At 40.9% G+C, this 21,516-nt stretch overlaps 1 long non-coding RNA gene across 5 annotated transcripts in view; it reads left to right on the top strand.

Moving 5' to 3' along the window:
* Positions 1–1,180: 1,180 nt before the first annotated feature.
* Positions 1,181–21,516, top strand: part of LOC105081842 (uncharacterized) — a 150,093-nt gene continuing 129,757 nt past the window's right edge. For 2 of the 5 annotated variants that reach the window (XR_012510206.1, XR_012510210.1), the window contains exon 1: positions 1,405–1,945. This is a non-coding gene — a long non-coding RNA (uncharacterized LOC105081842). Of the gene's footprint in view, positions 1,367–1,402; positions 1,946–21,516 lie in introns of those variants that run through there. The other 3 variants (XR_012510214.1, XR_012510209.1, XR_006720479.2) reach the window with 3 other exon arrangements.

The following is a 21,516-nucleotide window of genomic DNA, read 5'->3' as shown; positions in this document are numbered from 1 at the left end:
TCCCCCAGGCTCTGTTTTCAGTCTCAAAATTTTTGCCCAACACAACACATAAATTGAAACAGTGGGAAGAGAGTGGAGAAGGCTTCTGACATGCCATTGGGAGCCCAGCCTGTGGATATGCCTTTTGCCCCAGCTTGCTTGGTACCAGCTGTGGGGAGAGTGATGCTGATGACCCCGCGCCTTCAGTCTGTTCTCTCTGCTGTGGACGCTGGCTCCACCCCCGAAAGCGGAAAGCTGAGCAGCTGTGAGGCCAGGGTACCTAGTTAACTCCTATTTGCTTCTGGGATTTCTTAGGTGTGGTATAGAAAGGGCGTGAGGGGAAATCCATGAGGACAAATGGGTTTTTGAAAAGGAAGATGGGTACTAAGTTTTGATTGCTACACACCACAGCAGCCCTTTAACTGCCTCTGGGAACATGCTGTACTAGAAAAAAATAACAAGACTTCATTGGTACTGATTTTTTACTCCAACACAGCATTGCAACCTTGTAATTTCTCTTAAATGCCCTATTTCTCTTGTTCCATCATGGCCATGATGTTTAGAGCTTCATTATATTTGTGACTCATATTTTCCAGTTTTTAACTGAATTTGCTTTTAATCTGGCCAGGGACTTCTTCAAGCCAGCTTAGTTACTGCTTCATAGCAAACCTCTGTGTAATGCTTTCCCTGTACCCTAATCCCTTCTTCCTTCCTTTTCAATTCACAGTACATTGCTAAACAGTCTCATTTTCTGGTTTGCTTCTTGGGTTCTGCTTTTACTATTATTGTTTTTCAGGGAGATCTTTGGAGTAGAGGAGTAGTGGGTCAGGTGAGGTAGATAATCACTTTTCAACGTGGCTTTGTTGAGCAGTCACATGGGCATTCCATTACTGTGAGTTTTTCTTATTTTCTTTGAAGTGTAAGTGATTATTTCAAATTCTGAAATCTACAAATCTGCAAATGTAAAGTTAGTGTTCTTCATATTAATAAAAAAAACAGTACACCTTAATACATGTTCGTCATGAACAAATGTAGAGAAAACGGAGTGTGTCAGGCTCCCTCTGCAGATGTCAGTGCCTAGCAGTGCTCAGCAGTGTTATCCCGCATGCGCAGTACCCTTGTGTTGGTATGTAAAGCTGACTTGCGCTGCGCAAGCGCAATGGCTAGCCCACGTGATTCGCGTAGTTGGCTGGGTGCCGGCTTTCGCCTTGCTGTATAAGGCGGGCGGGACTTGGCTGCCGCGGTCCACCGCCATTGCAGTCCGGTGTGGCCGCTCCGCAGTAACGGCGTGTCAGAGATACCTCCGGGTCCACCGGTGTTCTCTGGTCAGCCCGAATCCGTGAACCTGCCAGCCCGCGGGCGTCTCGAGCGCCGGCAATACAGCAAGGTAAAGTGACAGATACCTCGTACCTTATCTGTTTGAACCCTTCAAAAACTTAATGAGATAGCTGTTATCCCCCTTTAGTGGGAAGAGAAACTGGCTCAGAAAAGGTAGCTACTTGACGGTCGGGCCGTTCAAGGTGGCTGTTCTCGGGCTCTCTGGATAGCCTCCGCTAGCTCAGGCCTTGCTTCACTCACATGACTATCCAATCTTCTTAATAGAGAGCTTAATCAGTAACTCCCTACTTGCTTGGCTCCCCCCGCCCCACCCCCACTGGTTTCCCTGGTAACTGATGACATTTCCCTGATGTCAATTCCCCCTGTAAACGGAGCAGTAGTAAGGACTGCTGCTGTGGCGGGCCTGCCTGCCTGCCGGCCTGCCTGCCTGCCGGCCTGCCTGCCTGCCGGCCTGCCTGCCTGCCGGCCTGCCGTCCATCTACAGTGGGTTGTCGCTCCAGGACCTGTGTTTTAGGCGTGTAAAATCCCCTGTCCTGTAAACTGTTGATGTATCTGTCTCTGCCGGCTTTCTTCCGTCTCCTGGCTGGGCAACTCCAAGACTTGCAGCCCAATGGATACTTTATCTAAGGTAAGTGGCAAAGCAGTCACATCTATTTTTGTACCTTTTTAAAAGATTGAAGTTTAGTGGATTTACAATATTGTGTTAATTTCAAGTGTACAGTAAAGTGATTCGGTTATATGCTTTCATATTTTCATTGTAGGTTATTACGAGATATTGAATATAGTTCTCTGTGCTATGCAGTAAATCCTTGTTGCTTATCTGTTTTATGTATAGTAGTTTGTATCTATTAATCCCATACTTCTAATCCCTCCCTTCACCTTTGGCAACTTTGTAAATTTGTTTTCTGTGAGTCTGTTTTGCATATTATCTTTTAAATTCGACGTATAAATGATATATAATACTTGTTTTCCTTTGTCTGACTGACTTCATTTAGAATGATAATCTCTAGGTCCATCTGTGTTGCTGCAAATGGCAATATTTTGTTCATTTTTATGGCTAAGTAGTAGTCCTGTGTGCGTATGTGTGTGCACGCGTGCTTTGAAAATTTAATGAGATAGCTGTTACCTCCATTTAGTAGGAAGAGAAACAGGTTCAGAAAAGGTAGATACTTGACGGTCAGGCCGTTCAAGGTGGCTGTTCTCAGGCTCTCTGGATATCCTCTGCTCGACCAGGCCCCGCTTCACTCACATGACTATCCAATCTTCTTAATTATAGGGCTTAATCAGTAGCTGCCTACTTGCTTGGCTCCCTGTGCCCTGCCCTCACTGTTTCCCCTGGTAACTGATGAGCCAGTCTGATGTCAATCCCTCTATAAATGGTAGCTTTCCTCTCCAAGGAGTGGTAGTGAGGATTGCTGCCATGGCTGGCTGGCCTGCCTGATGTCAGTTCCCTTTTAGGGCTCCTTTTTCTCTACAGCCTCTCGGCATTTATTATTTGTAGACTTTCTAACTGGTGTGAAATGATACCTGTTTATGATTTGAATTTCTCTAATAGGGAAGTTGAGCATCTGTTTATGTACCTGTTGGCCAACAGTATGTCTTCTTTGGAGAGCTGACTATTTAGGTCTCATGCCCAATTTTTGATAGTTTTTTTTTTTTTTTGATATTGAGTTGTATGAGCTGTTTTTATATTTTGGATTTTAATCCCTTGTTGCCTTTTGTTGATGTTTTCATTTGCTCTGCAAAAGCTTTTGAATGATATGGTCCCATTAATTTATTTTTGCTTTTAATTCTTTTGCCTTGGGAGATTGGACTAAAAAAATATTGGTATTATTTATGTCCAAGAATGTTTTACCTGTGTTCTGTCCTAGGAGTTTTATGGTGTCATATCTTATATTTAGGTCTTTAAACCACTTTGAGTTTAATTTTCTGTATGGTGTGAGGTTGTGTTCATATTTCACTGATGTACGTGTAGCTGTCCAGCTTTTTCACCACTTGCTGAAGAGACTGTCTTTTCTTCATTGTTACGTCCTTGCCTTCTTTGTCATAGGTTGAATGTAGGTTTGTGGTTTTATTTCTGGGCTCTCTATTCTATTCCATTGATCTTTCTATGTCTGTTTTTGTGCCAATACCACAGTAAAACAGTGACATCTTGATATTAGATTTCTTTACTATTATGAAAGGCTAGTACTGAGCTGTGGAATATTATTGATTCTGTGTATTCTTCTGTGGGATTAACGAGCTAGAAGAGACCAAAGCATGTGGATCTCTCTCTTTTGAGTGTAAGTTAGGTGCGGTGACCAGACAATAATGGAACACTGAGATGCCAATTCCTCTGATTCTTCCATAAAAGACTTGCTAGTTAACTATAAATGCTTAAGCTGAAGTCCTTGATCTCAGACATGGAGATACCAGATATGTTAAGCAGGTTATGGCACCCCTGTGTGGACCTTGAACAGAGAATGGTGATACTACAGTTATTCTGGAATAAAGATTGAGAATCCCCACATGAAAGTGATGCCAGTGAACTTTGACTAATGAAACACCCTAGCATCTTAGCACAGATACAGAAAGCTAGCCAACTCCTCTTGGAAATCAACATTGCAGAAGGAGACAGTAGAAAGAAGAAAGCAGACAGCTCTTAGGCCCTGGGGGTCTCACTCAAGTGAGCAGGTCACAGGGGTAAGGTGCTGGTGTTGCTGAGAGGCAGAGATGCAGTGAAATTGCCCTCCAAGGTGAAATAGTCGAATTCTACTCAGTGAGAAGGCTGTGGCAATAATGAATCCACAATGGACTATTATCTCAACTTTTTCAGGTAAGTGGTACTTATGCAGAGGTTGAGGGATCAAAGTCAAGGCTCTGGCCCAAAGGAAATTTAGGGATACTTGGGGGAGGGGGTGAGTTGGAACTTGGGTATAGGGATCAGACAGAAGCCTTGACTAAACCAAAGGCAGAGGCTGGAGAATTGAGGATGGTTTGAGGTCCAGCAACATGGGAGGCTCACAGATGCGGGATAGTCATGCTTGGGGCTCTATTCCTTGTTCTAACTGTAAAAAGGGACTTGGGGAGCAGTCTAGAATCATACTTCTTATCATTGGCGTACTCATCTTGAGTTTTGGAGTGACTCATATGATCTGCATATATATACGTACAGATGTGTATGTATTTATAATCTGTACATATACAGGTAGCTTTGTGATTGGATTAGTCAGTGACTGGGACAAGGTAAGATTTTGGGAAGATCTATCATCGGCCAAGCTGTGGTCAGCCAGTCAAGGCTACAAAGAAATAGGGAGGAGGCTTGTCTGGACTCCATGAAGGGCAACGTAGGCCTAGATACAGGGTCCTATCCCAGCAAGATATGCCTGTCTACCCAGTAGGGAGTGCCTGGTGGATGCTCAAAGAATATGTGGGTTTATTTTCAGAGCTGCTCCTCTTCTCCTATTTGTATCTTGTCTTCTATTTTCTTGTTTTCAGTTCCATTCTATCTCAACTCTTGGTTCTGTGCCTTTCTTTTCCCAGAACTTTTTTTGGCCTTTGAACTTAGGTTTCTGATATCTTTCCTCTGGCAAGTCCTCTTCATTAATGAGCCCTAGTTCATGTGGACCTAGACCTCCCACAAACATTTACTGCTTTGTCATGCAGACTCGAGTGGTAGGACCCAATTCTGTGAATGGACTTGGGAAAGATAGTAGTTGTTGATACTGCTGAACAATTCCATTGTCTCTGGACCATTCCTCTCCTGGCTTATCATCAGTACGCTTGATAGAGCAATATTTCACAGAGCAGTATTTCGTCAAGTATGTTCCATAGCGTGCTGGTCCTCTGAGCTCTTCTGTGAAAAGGATTCTGTAACCATACATATTTGGGAAGCAAATACCCTTCTCTGGAAGACATACCAGTAATATGGGCACACTAAAGGCTCTGAGAAGTCCTTCAGGAAATGAAACTCTCCAAAGACAAAAATGTTTCCCAAAGTTGCTTGTTCTAATATCTAAACAAAATTCCACAGACACAGTTTTCCAAAGAACAGATTTGGGGAAACGCTGTCACAGAGCAGAGTTTGTGCTGGGTTTTCTGCTTAAATTGTTAGGCTAAGTGAGATCTACTGATAGTCATCAGTTCTAGCAGAGAACAGAATGTCCTCTGCAAGTATTTTCTCTTGATGCAGCATTCCCATGACTACCAAATCCCTTTTGCACCTGTATGGAGGTTTCTGAAAGTTCTATTTGTGATTACCTCACATTAGGGGGAGAACAAATGGAAACAGTCGCCCTTCAGAATATTATTCAAAGATGATTTTTGTCTTGAGAAAGAAGTAAAATGTGTACTGAACTTATTTTAATTAGAAATGCACAATACAGTAGAAATAACTTAGTACTGGTTAACATGCCCTGGTCATAAAAATGTTGGTTCTTAAAATTCGTGAATTTCTCATGAAGGAAGATATAGCTGTTCAGCTAGTAATCGTTAGGCCTCCACTTCTATTAGTGGGACACTGAAAGCCAATGAAAAGTAATCCCTTTTCTATTATAATCTCAGGGGAAGGGGATTCTTGAGTTATAGATGGGCAATAATACAAGGTACTGACAGGGCATTATGTAGACAATTCCTGAGCCATATTCACAAGTCTGGGGCTGCTGGGTTTTGTGGAATGCAGTTGCATCTTTTATGCTTGTAACCCTTAGGTGTTCAAACTCCAAAAACAATATGAAAGAGGGTGGAAGTGGAACTCAGGAAAAACATAATTTCATAGTGCTGGTGATTCTGTGGCCCATTGCACTCAGCGAATGTAAGCCTGGGAGAAGGAATGAATGGGAGTGAGTGTAAGCCCGCAGGGAAGGATGTGAATCTGCTTTTCCCTCATTCCTTGAGTGCCTCTTCAAGGATGAGTGTGCTACTGCATTGGGGATGATTTTAATGGTGAGTGATCTGCATTCCTTATGAAGATGACTTCCAAACACAAGCCGGTTGCTTCAACTGGAGCTCAGCTGAAGAATATGGATTTGTTCTCTTGGATTTATTAAGAGATTATATATCAACAAAGTAGTGCCTTTCCAAGGGATTTTCAAGGATAATTTGGCTGTATGCAATTATTACCCTGTGCATAGACTTTAGAGTGAACTCCATAGGAGAGAAGACCCTGGTGAACTCAGATTCTTGCTCTCTTGCTCTAAGTGAGTCTTCATCCTGTTTCTCTGATTCTGCTTCTCAAGCAGGAGCCTTGTTGGGGGAGAGGGAAACTGAGTCAAGTTTCAGGAAGGGTCATGGGAGATGCATTTGTCACCAGCCATGTATGTTCTAAGGAAGAGAACGACCTGGCTGTACAGGTACCCTTTCCTGGGACAGGCGTGGGGTTATGGTGAACATGGAAAATTGGTACCACTTTCTCCTTTGTTTACTATGCACAGTAAAATTTATCTTTTATAAACTGCTTGATTCAGGTACATGGCTTGGATTGGGAGGACTGTGGTAAACAGTTTGCACCATCACAACTCTTCCAGCTAACTTAAGTACGATTATACAAGAACTGGCAGTGTAAGCCCATTCATTTTTGTGTAGAACTCTATAGAAACCGAAATAAAAATTTAATCCTATTAATAAAAACAAACAACCAACGATAACATATTTGTCTAGCACTTTGAAAATGTCAGGTTGATTCACAGTTGTAACGTTACTGTAATTCACTCTGGTGGGAACTACTTATAACAGTAAAACAGATTGCAGTGACTCCAAAATAAATGGTTGTGTGTGTCTACATACATCTACTGGCCATGGGCACAGATGCTTGTGTCATTGTATTGTTGATCTATAACAAATAGATGGCCAGTTATTTCTCAAGGGAAAAGGGGTTTATTCAAGACCAGCAAAGAACTGCAATTCAGAGTCTGCAACCATGGGGAATCATGTGTCAGTCCCTCAGACAGCAAGGGGAGAGCTCTTTTATAGAGGGGTAAAGGAGCTAGGAAGGCTGTAGTAACAGTCCATTGGAGGAATTGAGAGTTCAAAGCGTAGTGGCTTTTCATTGGCTGACTTGTGACAGCCTCTTATTGGCTGAGCTCTTGCTGGGCAAGAAGAGGAGGTTTGTCTTCCTATTGGGCTCTGCTATCATCATCTGGCATGAGAGCTTCCTTTTTGGCCTCTCGACTATTTTAATTGAGGTCTTTATTAATTTTTATAGTATGCAATAGGCAGTCATTTGTATTGATTGAGTGCTTTAAAGTATGAAGTTTCTTTGCAGAGATGCACAAAGAACAGTGGTTATTTCTGGGGAGGAGATTTAGGAGGATTGAGGGGGGGATGTTTGGATTTTTTTCTATTACATGCATGTACCCCTGGTTAAAAAACACAACAAAACTACGGGTGGAACCAACCTTTCAATGGTGCTCAGCCACCAGAATAGGGAGGGGAAGGCCCAGGAGCTGGGATGCCAAACAGTCAGATGATTCCTAGAGAAACTGACACATCCCACTGTGGCTGTTGGAGCCCCAAGAAGACTTCCTGGGCCAGGGGCATGTGTTGCCAAGAAGCCTATTAGCAATAGGTAATGTGGGTCCATTCCTGGACTCCACCAAGCAGAAGATCTGAGGGGTACCAGGAAGAAAACCCCTTTCTCCTAGCTTTTATCTTTGTCCTGATAACAGAAAGTAATGACCTGCAAATTTAGGTCCATGCCCAGAACTGTCATGATGGGCTTGAATTTTCTCATCTTTCATCTCTTCTTTCCTTTCCCTTTGTGAGATGGAGGAGTTAGCAGTACAATGGATGTTATGTGGTGTGGGAGGGGGCACAAAGTAGAGAACTAAGAGGCACAGGGGTTCCTGGAGCTGATGGTGCCCAGTGACCCCTCCCTGGATGGGCAGTTCTCTTGGGCCAGTCTGCATTTATTCGATTCTTCTGAAAGAATAGTGTCTTGGTCATTTTTCACCTTGATAGATTTCTCTTTTTGCCATCTTTGCAGATCTGTCTTCACTGAACATCTGTGATGTTAACGCTGTTATTTCTCTCAGACACTTTTTTTTCCAGGCAGATATTCAGAAAGCTGAAATTCTGTTTTGGGCCTTTTTGATGATTGATTGAACTTGCCTTCAGATTCCACTCTCAGTTTCTACCTATTCTTTTCAGTGTTGAAGTTTTTGGGACTGTGTCGAAGAGAGGAGTGTGAAAGGTGTGTCTCCATACTCTATGGATGGAACTGGGCCTTCTGTTTCTTTGGAAAACCCAAACTAATATAGAGACTGGGACACAGGGATGCTATCTCCTTCGATGATTATGTTTTAAAGGGATGGCTCCCAGGTTCTTGAGAAAGACATCCCTGAGTTGCAAAACTGGCAAAAGGCTGGGAGACGATTTACATCTCAACGAGGTAGAAAAATAATTTATAATTGCAAGTTTTCTGAAATAAATGCTCTAAGGAAAGGGAGGTCAAGGGCCTATACTCAGGAAAAATCCCAAAGCTTTGTCAAGACGAGGAGATTAAGTTCATCTTTGTTACCTGTCAGGGACTGTGAGATTCAGAACTGTATGTGGGTATCGATAGCAGAAGGCATATAATTTTTACATAATATTTTCAAAATGATTTTGCACTTAAAAATGTTGTTAGATAACTGCCATGAACAAGAACTTGGTTTCTCCTAAGCAAAAGTAATTAACCTAAATGATAAGCTAAAGCAGTTTATTAACATTCATTTGTGAACCAGGCCTTATTTATGAAATTGATTTGATTGGCTATCTTGTGACATTTGTCCTGGGTGTCAACATTGCAGTTTATGGCTCTATAGAGGGTTTGATAGTAAATAAGCCGGATAAGATATGTGCCTGCCTAGTGGGGTGATAGAACATAGTGAATATGAAAGCATCTGGCAAAGTGTCTTATATGAGATATCCTCAAAAAATGTTGTTGAAAGTGAAAATTGGACTTGTTCCCATTTCCTGGTCCCAGACAGAGTGCCCGATGGCATTTTATCCCCACAAGTATTTCTGCCAGAGGCTTGCAATCCTGTGTTCTTAGCATCTTCAGATGAGAAATTGCTATTCCTTCTGTGCCATCAGATCTCCAGGGATTACACATGTTACGGGGAGGAACTCAAGGACATCTGGGGATGGTTTGAAACTGGTGGGCAGTGGGGAGATACGCGAGGGAGTAAAGAAATGACGGAACAGCAAGAGGGGGGATTTTAGGAAAAAATGTTTAGGAGCAGGGAGCAGGAGATGACAGGAATAGACAGCAGCCACCCACCGAACATGCAGAGAGCTTTCTGCCCTGTCTCATGGCACGGAGGTGGGAGGAGAAGGCTAAGTCCTGGCAAGAATCCTCTGACCACTCCAGGTTTGCACAGCAGTTAAAAGCGGGGACTTTTAGGAGTCTGGTTAGAACCATCTATTTGCATTCTGACTCCAGCAGCCGGCTGTGTGACTTAGTGTGTATTATTCCACCTTAGTGTCGTTGACAAAAGAAGGATAATTACGTATACCTCATTTGTTGGCGTTAAATGGGATGTGTATAAACACTGAGCACAGTGGTAGGTACAGTTGGGCCAAAACCAAATACTAAAAGCAGGGACAGGACTGGGAAATGCCAGCTTCCCTGAGGAGGTTTTCAGAGGGCCTCCCTGCCAGTGTTTAAGCTGCCCCTACTTGCAGTCTCTGGGCTAAGAATGAAACTCGTTAAAGCAAATTCTCTCTTGAGAGGGTAGAGGAGAGGGTTTTGAACTAGCCAGTTGACAGTGTTATGAGAAAGCAGAAAGTGTGGGCCTGCTGTAGCCAACTAACTGGCTGAGGGTTTGTTTTGCACCTCTGATTATTCATTTTTTGTGATTCAGAAATTGCCTAACTGTTTTAATTATGTTCCTTTCATTGTATTTTAATGAGCTAATGAATTCTTTCATCCATTTTTTAAATCCTACAATGGGCCAATAATTATAACACCCAGATAATCTTTGAAAATTGCCAGGAATCCAAATTCAGTCGTGTTCTTTCCTGGGTATTAAAATGAATGTGCTAATTTCGTTAGCAAACAAGCATCTTTGAATACCCACTGTGCATTGAGCCCCGCACAGAATGTGAGGGGAAGTGAAATACAAAAGAACCAGAAGTCTACCTTAGCTTTAGTTTTACTTCAGAATGTAAATAAATCATCTCCTTTATTCATTCATTTACTTAACAACCATGCTGGCACACGTACTGCATGTTGGGCGCTGTGCCAGGTATGCTGTGATTGGATGCTACTGGGACATATATAAGGCCAGGACTAGAGAGAGATGTACTTGCAGGAAATGGAACCAGATCACCGAGACTTTATATAGAATTAGGTGAAGGGGTGCCATTAAAGATTTTCAACAAGGAGTCATGTGGTCAGAATTACATGCTTTATGTATGTGACGTTAGCTGTAATGAGGAAGATGGATTAGAGAGAGTTACTGGTTATGATGAGACCTCTATGGTTTTGCAAGAGAAAATGAAGGCAGTGAAAGCAGGGGTAGACAGTGGACACATGAGGATTTCTACTTTCCTTTTTCCTACTTTCCAAGAGACTTTGATTTCAGTGGGGATCTATGTGGTTCTGAAGAAGCTGATTCCACCTGTGGCTCTATGGGGATGGGTAGAGCTTGCGATTTGGGCTAAGCTAATCACATTGGGTTTAGGAGAATGGAGTGTACTGATGAGCACAGACTAAGGCACCTGCATCACCTAGAGAACTGGGCATTAGTTTAGAGGTGAGCATTTTACCTAGCAGAGTCCAATCACAGTGAGTCTCAACTTCTCTGGGGGTTCTGTGACCAGATACTCTTTCTTGCTCTGGAAAGTGTAATGTATATATATATGAGATGGACTCACTGAAAATCACATTATTTTCCATAGCCAATTGCAAGCAGATGCAGGGACAGATGTAAGACTCAAAGTAGCCTCCAGGAGAGCTCTTGAGAACTACCCACTTAGGTCAAGAGAGTCAAAATGACCACTGAGGACATCTGTGGTGGCTTCTCTGACCTTCACCCTTAGTCAGGGTTTGTTGTTCTCTGTATGTAAGCCCTTTATATTTTGACATGTATGAGAGGTTTCTTTTTTCTTATACAAAACTTGGCTGATACAAAGTGGTAGTTAAATCCATAAGGGAGATTGACTGAGAAAATTGTCTCCAGTTGGGAGGAGATGTGGTTGCATGTGAAACCTCGAGGAATACCATTATTTGGGGATCAGTAGAGGAAGATTAGAAAGAAGAGCAAAAGGGAACTGTCTGGTGCAAAGGAAGAGAACCACTAGACTAGAATAGCATGAAAACCAAAGCATTAAGTTTCAAGGAGGAGAAGGAATTACCAAAGTAACAGGACTTGGCAAGAAAGAGCAAAAGAGCAAACAGATTTGGTGGCTAAAGGTCAAGCAGGACCTTAGCAAGAATAGTTTCAGTTGAGTGGTAAAAGGTGAAGCCATATTGTAGGGTCACCTGGGAGAACGGGCCCAGTCAACTCACTCGTACAAAAAGATAGCATCTGAGTTTTGGCCACCTAGTACACTTCAACACGTTACTCTTTTGGGAAGTTTCCCCCTGTATATCTCAGTGTTCCAAGGTGGAAACTTGACATTTTCTTCTTCCCCAGCCTTCCTTGCTACTAGAGCAAAGACATGTAACTTGGGCTCTCATAACCAAAGGCACCCATTTGAGATTTTGATCCGGAAGACACTGACCCGAAGAAGGAAGCATAGTGCAACTCTGGTAAAGGTCCACGTTGAAAACACTTATCGGTACTGTATCTCGAGAGCCTGAAGATATCCATACCCTTTGATCCAATAATCTCACCATGCAAAATTGGAAATAAGTACCAGAAGCCAAAAGCTATACTTATGAAGATGATCACTGCTGCATCTTTTATATATAAAAGGAAAAAATGGAACTGAACTAAATGCCCATCCTTAGTGGGATAGTCAAGTAAACCATGATACATTGATGGAATATTATTCAGTCTGTAGCTTTCACATTAGTGCCTATCATATAGTAGGTGTTTGTTAAAAGAAATTAAAATGAAAATTAGAGAGACTGTGCATGGAAGAACTTTTATGGTTTGTGATAATGTTAAGTAAAAGCCAAAGTGAATTTCCATAGGTGATTTCATTAGGTGATTCCATCAACAGGCTTCAGAAGAGAAGTTCTGTTGATTAGCCCACCAAGCCAGAGAATTATGACTCATGTCTTGGGAAGCTGGCTGCTTCTGTGACGTTGCAGTCCATCAACACTCTCTGGAGGCTTCCACCTTCTTGCATCTTCAGAGAGACGTGAGAGAGAACATCAAAGATGGGGAAGTCTGTAGTTGGAGCTATGCTCTACTTCTCTGTTTGGCAGCTTCAACTGGAAGTCTGAGAGGCAACAGGATCTGGGCTTTGCAGCCTGTATCAGCTGGTGGTGTTCAGGTATGTGCATGAATACATCTTACTAGAGTGGCCTAAATATTTTAAAAACACTTCTGTTTTCCTCACTTAAGAAGTCTGGAGGTAGACAGTCCTGGGTGGCTTGGTGGCTTACCAAGATGTGTGATCTGGGCTGCTTCTAGCCTTTGTTCTCTGTGTGTGGCTCCTTGCCCCCAGGCGGCTATAGTAAACCCACAGTCCTGGTAGAAGGAAGATGAAGCACCTATAAGACTTCTGCTTACATCTCCTTGGCCAGAACTGTCACCAGATCATCCTTAGCTCCCAGGAACGCTGGGAGATTTTTGTTCTCGGTTTCAGACTCTCTCTTTCCTTACCTTAAAAGGGAAATTCAGTGGCCTTTCTCATATGGTTGTTGTGAGGGTCCAAAAAGTGAGTCAGGAAAAAATCCCATCCAGCACCAGAAGTAAGGTATGCTCAGAATAAACTCAGTGGAGCTGGGACCCCAAGGAGCCCAAGAATGGAGTTGCATTCAAGTGAGATACATGTGCGATTTCAAAAATGTTGAGTGTATATGTTTTTCACTTAAATTTTAGGTTTAAAAAATGCAAAATGTACATAGTTGAGAGACAAATAGCCCTTTATCCTCCATACTTTCCTCAATTTCCAGGATGTGACTCCTCAGAAGCAATCACTGTGAAATTTTAGGGGGAGTATATCTTCTGGAATTTCTCTCAATTTCTAAATAGCATATTTCTATTGATATCTGTACCAGATACCCACTTGGACCTACTGATAGTTCCACCCTAGTGTCCATTGAAAAACTACTGTGAAAAGTGAGAATTTGCTGTGTGAGACTCTACCCCCACCACACACACACACATGCACACGCTTCACCACCCCTTGTATGGTTGTATCATCATTTTGGTTAGATCAGTATTTAGTGTTTTACTATTCAGAGCTGAGCCATATAGTTCCTGCAATGATTAAATTTTGTCTTGCGTGAAGTTAGTAACTTTCATTTTAAAATTTTTTGCTGAGTTTTTAATGTACCCATCAATAATTTGTGCCAGTCTCTGCACTAGATGTATAAACCTCATCTCCATATGTTAAAACACACCCAGTGTCATCTTTTTCCCCTGGTGCTCTCTGTTGCCTTAGTTAAATATAGGCTGCTGCATAGTATTCATCCTGGGAATTTTTTCTTCTCCACTGGCCGGGGGATTCTGTTCACTGCTCTGCTGGGTAGAATGTCCATCTTCTGGGTCCTCTGTCGTTCTCCTTCTTGATTGTGCCTTCATCTTGGTGTCATTCCTTGCACTAATTTCTGGAGAATGAGTTCTTGGGAGGTAGACTATTTGAGCTCTAGCATATCTGAAAATGTCTCTTGTCCTACCACCACCCTCAATGAATAGTTTAGCTGCGTGTAGAAATCTAGGGTGTATCTTGCTCCCAAAGACCCTGAAACCATTGCTCTGTTGTCTTCCCCATTGTCAGTATACATTCTAGCTTGTTACACTGCGACTGGGAAATCTGACAAATCTGGTACTGATCCTTGTATGGACTATTCTTCCCTCTGAAAGGTCTTGGGAGGAATCTGCGCTTCACCCCAAAGGTTATGAACTCTTTTGATCTGATATTCCTCTTTATATAGCCTTCTCTTCGTGCTTTATGGAGACAAAATCCTCTCTTTTGCATATTTCTTGTGAGTGTGTTGGGGTAAGTTTTCTTGTCCATGCTTTGTCTCTTTCTCAGACTTCTGTTTATTTTAATATCTGTCTTTCAAGTGGAGGATTTTCTTAAACATCTTCTGATTCTCAGCTGCTGTTTCACATTTGAAAGTGAAGTTCTCATCTAGAAGCAGTGTGCAAGGGTACCAGATGGGGTTGTTTGAAAGGCTGGGCTTATGGAACAAAGACCTGCTATTTTGTTGGGGATCCTCAAATATCACCATCTTTGGTCTTGTCTTTTGGGATGGTCACTTTACAGAGAGTTCCTCCCATGCAGGCTTGGAAACTGGACGGCTGCCAGTATTCTATAAGCATGTGTGGCAAAAGACACTTTGGGTTTCACCTTGCAGTCACCTAATCCCTGCTACCTTTTTGGAAGATCATCCTTTTCCTTACCTGTCCCTTGTGTTTCAGCCTCTCCAGGAGAGGGAATTCCTAGTCTTCTGTCAGGTGAAGGAGGGATGGTTGGTTGGCTGACAGCCTGGGATAGGTGATTAAGAAGTCTGCCTTAAAGAATTATTATGAAATAGTTAGGACATTGAAAAGGTATAAAGAATAATAGTTAACTAATGACCCTATTTCCAGATATTTATCTAGAAAAAAAATCCCATTAAATACACCAAAACAAAAAGTTCAGGGGGATGGTTAAGCTCAGTGGTAGAGCACATTCTTAGCATGCACGAAGTCCTGCGTTCAATGCCCATCACCTCCATTAAAAAAAAAGTTTGGAATACACACACACACTCTCCCCCCCCACACACATTTTTTTAAAGAAGGGATGGCTGAGCTGACAGGAACATAAAGAAAACAGTCAGAGGCCAAACTGAAGCAACACTGTGAATCTAGAGAGCAAAGCAAGTGCAGGAGCAGTTGCTCGCCCCTGATGGTTTAGGCCTTTGATGTAATGGCCGCTCAGGGTCGGCTGACCCTGGCAGCAGGGTAGTTCAGGGCAGAGACCCTTGTGTACAGTTAGAACTCCCAGAAGGCTCTGCCCTCAGTGAAGGCTGGAGCTGAACCCATTCTCCTCTGAAAAGGAGATAGGCAAAGAAACCCAGGCCGACGTTCAGTGCATCTCTTCTTCCCTGTACCTGCCGGCCTTCAGAGGTTTCCAGAACGTCTAGCTTCAGACACTTTTGGTGCTCTGTATCATAAGAGCTTCTTGCTTCTTGGCTTGGCTTCCCACACGCAGTTAGCTTTCTGCTCTACCATTCGCTGAGGCAGTGGCCTCATCTCCACGTGTTTCCAGGTTTTGAAACTGCTGTCTTTGCTGTTTACTGTTCTCTCTGTCCTCATGGGTGTCTGCCTTTATCTTGTTTCTGGAACAAAGTGGTGGTTTAGGGAAAAGGAGAGGTAAATATCAGTGATTAACATGTAAACATTTTAAACAGGAAGTCCAAAGTGTAGAGCTTTGCTAGTGTATCCATAGCCCATCTCATAGTAAAGTTTCTTCAAAAGACTGCGAGCACCGCTCCATCGGCCCACAATTTCCTGTACAGAGCAGCTGCTCAGTTCTCTCGTTTCCCAGCAGCACACACCATTCTTTCACTGTCTCCCTGCACTGCCATCAGACCGCGCTTCTTCCATCTTTGAACACTGGGATTTATAAAAGTATTTCTGGTGATACTAATGTGTCATGAAGGTTGAGAACCACTGCTTTTCAGAGATCTGTTGATAACCTGGATCGATCTAGTGGAGACTATCCATTAGCAATTGGATGGTTAGTAACATTGCGGGCTGAGCTGACTCCAGCTGTCTGCTTCGAGTTGTCTAGCTATCATAATTTCAACCTTCTGGAGTCTGTCCCTGCTCCTTTCAGGGTATGCAGATAGTGTGTGCACTTGGACACCTGGACATGTGCTCTTGGCTTGTAGTCAGACTTCACCGACTGCCTTACTGTCTTGCCATGACCGCTTGCAGAAACTTCTGAGATCAGATACTGATTTGTTACCAAAAAGCAACTCCATGTGAAAAATACTATCTGCTGTTAGACAACTATACTTTTTTTTTTTTATTAAAGTGGGAGAAAAATACAAGCTCAATCTGCAGTGATGCCTTTGGGAAGTTGAGATGCTTTTATGAGTTACTGTAGTTATTCAATTCTAGGCAGTCATAATCATAATCCAATACTACATTAACTCAAAAACACTGCCTAAGTTTCTAATAAGAGTGCACATAATTTTGGCTGTCAGAGTAAAAAGGATGACATAGGATGTAAGTGTTGACATTAACTTCAATGAACATTTATGGCATCTTCCTGGGGTGAATTGCAGTATTAAAAATGATGTGAGGAATACAGAAGTGAAAAAGACACTTTCTTACTCTAAGGAATTTCCAATCTAGAACAGAATTTACAATATAGATGAGGAGAAAGATAACGCCAACCTAAGAAAAAATCAGAGAAAAGGTCATCATAAAGGCATAGTAACAGTGACCTCCTTTCTTACAGTTGTTAGAAAGGTGAACAGAGCTTTACTTACTTATTTTGGGGGGTGAGTAATTAGGTTTATTTTTTTAATGGAGGTATTAGGGATTGAACCCAGGACTTCACACATGCTAAGTACATACTCTGCCACTGAGCTATATCTTCCCTCCTGCCAACGGAGCTCTATTTTCAATAGAAGGTCTGGGAGATAAAAAGGAAATACCCTCTGAATCCAAAGAGAAAGGATGCATGTCAGCACCATGCCCACTTGGAAGGTGCTTAGTATTTTTTAAATGCCTACCATGTGCTGGGCATGGATCACAGTTTCAGGGACCAGTGCTCCCTCCAGCACGATGAGTAGTTTCAAGTGTGATGTGGGTGAGTCTGGCTGCTCTGTTAAAACCTTTCCTCCTCCTACTTCTAACTGATTCAGGTACTTATTCTTAGGATATCTATTCAAGGATGCTACATGTCACTGTGTAACACCTTGGGACATAGAAGATGTGTCCTTAGAAAGTCCCACTGGGCAATTAAGTTCAGCGTGAACCACTCAGTGTCTATATGAATACTCTTATCAGTACTCTTACCATCTCTCAAGGAAGCCTGTCACTTGTAGGACAGCATGTGTTGTTAAAAATATTTTGTTTTTCTTTTTATCTTGAGCTGAAATCGATAGACCACATTTAACCTTCTTGACCGTAATAGAATTCTGCTTCTTTTTCAACATGCATGAGCATATTGAAAAATCTTTGAAGTCAGCCCAGAGAAAACTGTTCATGAAACAAAAATGTCCTTGGTCTCCTTTATTTCCAGTTATCTACTTTTACACCTTGGCTTTGATTTCAATACAGGCTTTGTAGTTCACTAGGCTCCAAAGCAGCAATGGGTAAATTTCTAGATAAGAACAGAAAATACTGATATTTCCACTTCCAGTCAGTTTAGTAGCCCAGGTTCTCAAATAAAACACTTTTCACTGAATGGCTACTCTTCAGTTTTTGCACAGTGGGCTTCTGGAAATTGACCAGCAAGGACTTAGTGAGTACCTAATAGTTGCTCAGATAAGCAGCATTAAGCATGCATAGAGATAAAACACATGGTCTCAAGTCTCAAGAAGCTTGCTGTCTAGCTAGGGAGACATTGATAGGTTTGAAATGAAAGTAAACACTGCATCGGCAGGTTGGAAAATGTGTAAAACTTTTTTCACATTTAAAAATTTTAGCAGTGGCTGAGAAAAATTTGACCTCTGTATTAAATACAAATTGAGAAATATTTACTGACTCTTTTTTAAACTGACTTTTAATCTTTAATTAGGCTGAATTTTTAATTTATTTAAGATTCCGTATATAAGTAATATGATACTTGTCTTTCTCTGTCTTATTTTACTTACTATGATAATCTCTAGGTCCATCCATGATTAGGCTGATGCATTTTATGAGCAAAGACTAGCCAGAGGTCCTTCTCATCTTTGTCCCATGTCTGTTTCATCTAAGTCAGTTCTGTCTCACATGAAGACAGTGTAAGCCATTGTATAATTAAAATTTTTCTAGTAGCCATGTTGAAAAACTTAAAGAAATAGGTACAATTAAGTTTAATAATGTATTATTGAACCCATTATATCTAAAATATTATTTCAACATGTAATCATTATAAAAATTATTAATGAGATTTTTACATTTCTTATTCCATACTGAATTCTTCAAACTCTTACGTACTTAAAGTTATAGTACCTCTATGCAGGTGCTAAATTTCTTATCAGAAATAGTTGCTTTATGTTTGGATTTTAAAAATTTACAGTTGAGAAGTAAATTCACATTCCCAAGTTGTTCCAAATACACTTAACTTTTTTCCCTCAATAGTGTCAAGTATCAGTTTTAAAATTAAAATTAAATAAATATAAATACATTTTCTCAGTTGCACTAGTCATAATATTTGAAGTGCTTAATAGCCACATTTGAAGTGCTCAGTAGCCTCGTGGCTAGTGGCTACCATATTGGACAACTCAGGCCAAGGAGATAAGGTCATGTCCAGGATGCTAAGTAGTTCCCCCTTATTTGAGGTTTTGCTTTCCAGTGTTTCAATTACCCACAGTCAACTGCAGTCCAAAAATATTAAATGGAATATTTCAGAAGTAAATAATTCATAAGTTTTAAATTCCCTGCTGTTTGGAGTAGCATGGTGCGATCTCATGCCATCTTGCTCTGTCCTGCTTGGGATGTGAATCGTCCTTTTGTGCAGCTTACCTGCCCATTAATCAAGTCAGTAGCCATCTTGTTTATCAATTGACTGTCTTGGTATCACAGTGCTTGTATTCAGGTAACCCTTATTTTACTTAATACTGGCCCCAAAGCATAAAAGTGGTGATGCTGGCAATTCAGATATACCAAGGAGAAGCTGTAAAGTGCTTCCTTTTAAGTGAGAAAGTGAAAGCTCTTGACTTAATAGGAAAAGAAAAAAAAAATCTGCTCAGGTTACTAAGATCAAGGTAAGAACAAATCTATTGGTGAAATTGTGAAGAAGGAAAGAAGAACTCATGCTAGCTTTGCTGTTGCCCCTCAAACTGCAAAAGTTATGGCCCCAGTGAGTGATAAAAGCTTAGTTAAGATGGAGAAGGCTTTCAGTTTGTACAATGAGGTATTTTGAGAGAGAGAAAGAGACTACATTCACCTAGCTTTTTTTTTTGTCTTCCTATTCTTTTTTTAAATACATTTTTTTGTTTTCATATTCTTTTTCATTATAGGTTACTACAAGTTATTGAATATAGTTCCCTGTGCTATACAGTATAAACTTGTTTATCTGTTTTATGTATTGTAGTTAGTATCTGCAAATCTCAAATTCCAAATTTCACCTAACTTATTACGGTATATTATTGTAATTGTTCTATTTTTATCATTATTGCTATTATCTTACTGTGCCTAATTTATAAGTTAAATTTTATTATAGGTGTGTATATGTAGGGGAAAAAACGTGGTATATGTAGGATTTGGTATTATCTACAGTTTTAGACATCTACTGGGGATCTTGGCATGTATCCCATACAGCTAAAGGGGATTACTGTATTTGAAGATTTTATAATGCGGATCTAAAGAGAACTGTAGCTTTGCATAAAAGTGGCTTTCATAGGTCATTTTAAAAATGTAACTATTGAAGTATAAAATACATACAAAAAATGTACACATCATTGAATGTTCATAAAATGACCACATATGTGTAAGCAGCACCCAGACCAAGAACAGAACATTACCAGCATTCTACAAAACCTCTTCTTTTCAAGATTTTTAGTCTTCTTGGTTATTTGCATTTCCATGTATATTTTAGAATCACTTTATCAGTTTCTACAACATAATTTGCTGGATTTAAAAAAAATTTTTTTAATGAAGTATAATTGACATACAACAATTTTAGTTTCAGCTGTACAGCATAATGATTCATACATTGAGAAAGCCTCACCACAATAAGTCTAGTTAATGTCTGTCACTATATATTGTTATAAATTTTTTTTTCTTGTATTGAGGACTTCTAAGATTTACTCTTAGCAACTGTCAAATATGCAGTGTAGTATTATTATCTATAGTCACCGTGCTATACATTATATCCCCATGACTTATTTACCTTATAGCTGAGAGTTTGCCTCTTTTGACCCTCTTCACCCATTTTGCCCACCCTCTACCCCCACGTCTGGCAACTACCAGTCTGTTCTCGGTATCTGTGAGCTTGGGTTGTTTGTGTTTGTATTTTAGTTTTCACGTAAAGGTAAGCTCATACGGCATTTGTCTTTCTCTGTCTTATTTCACTTCACTTAATGCTCTCAAGACCCATCCATATTGTCACAAATGGCAAGATTTCATTCTTTTCTATGGCTGAATAATATTCCAGTGTGTATATATACCACATCTTCTTTATCCATTCATCTCTTGAGGGACACTTAGGTTGCTTCCATATCTTGACTATAGTAAACAGTAGTGTAGTAAACATTGGTGTGCATATGTCTTTTTGAATTAGTGTTTTTGTTTTCCTCAGGAACTCAGAAGTGGAATTGCTGGCTCATATGTTAGTTTCTTTTCTAATTTTTTGAGGAACCTCCATACTGCTTTTCCATGGTGCCTGCATCATTCCCAACAAGAGTTTCCTTTTCTCCACATCCTTGGCAAAACTTATTATTTCTTGTTGTCTTGTTGATAGCCGTTCCAACAGGGGTAAGGTGATACCATCTCATTGTCGTTTTGAGTTGCGTTTCCCTGATGACTTGATATTGAGCATTTTTCATGTGCCTATTAGCCAGCTGTTGTCTATGGACAAATGTCTATTCAGATACTCTGCCCATTTTTTAATTGAACTCTTGCTATTGAACACATTGTATGTGTTCTTTGTGTATTTTAGATTTTAACCCCTCATCAGATAAAAGATTTGCAAATGTTTCCTTCCATTTTGTAGGTAGCCTTTATTTTTTTGATAGTTTCCTTTGCTGTGCAGATGCTTTTTAGTTTGATGTAGTCCCACTTTGTTTATTTTGCTTTTGTTGCCTTTGCTCTGGTGTCAAATACAAAAAAAAAAGTAATAAAATATCACCAAGACTGATGTCAAGGGGCTTACTGCCTATGTTTTCTTCTAGAAGTTTTATGGTTTCAGATCTCACATTTAAGTCTTGAATCCATTTTGAGTTTATTTTTGTGTATGGTATAAGATAGA

The sequence above is a fragment of the Camelus bactrianus genome, chromosome 11 (assembly GCF_048773025.1).
Source record: "Camelus bactrianus isolate YW-2024 breed Bactrian camel chromosome 11, ASM4877302v1, whole genome shotgun sequence".
NCBI lineage: Eukaryota > Metazoa > Chordata > Mammalia > Artiodactyla > Camelidae > Camelus > Camelus bactrianus.
Note: the sequence above shows the minus strand (reverse complement) of the source record. Positions and strands in the feature narration are given on the sequence as shown.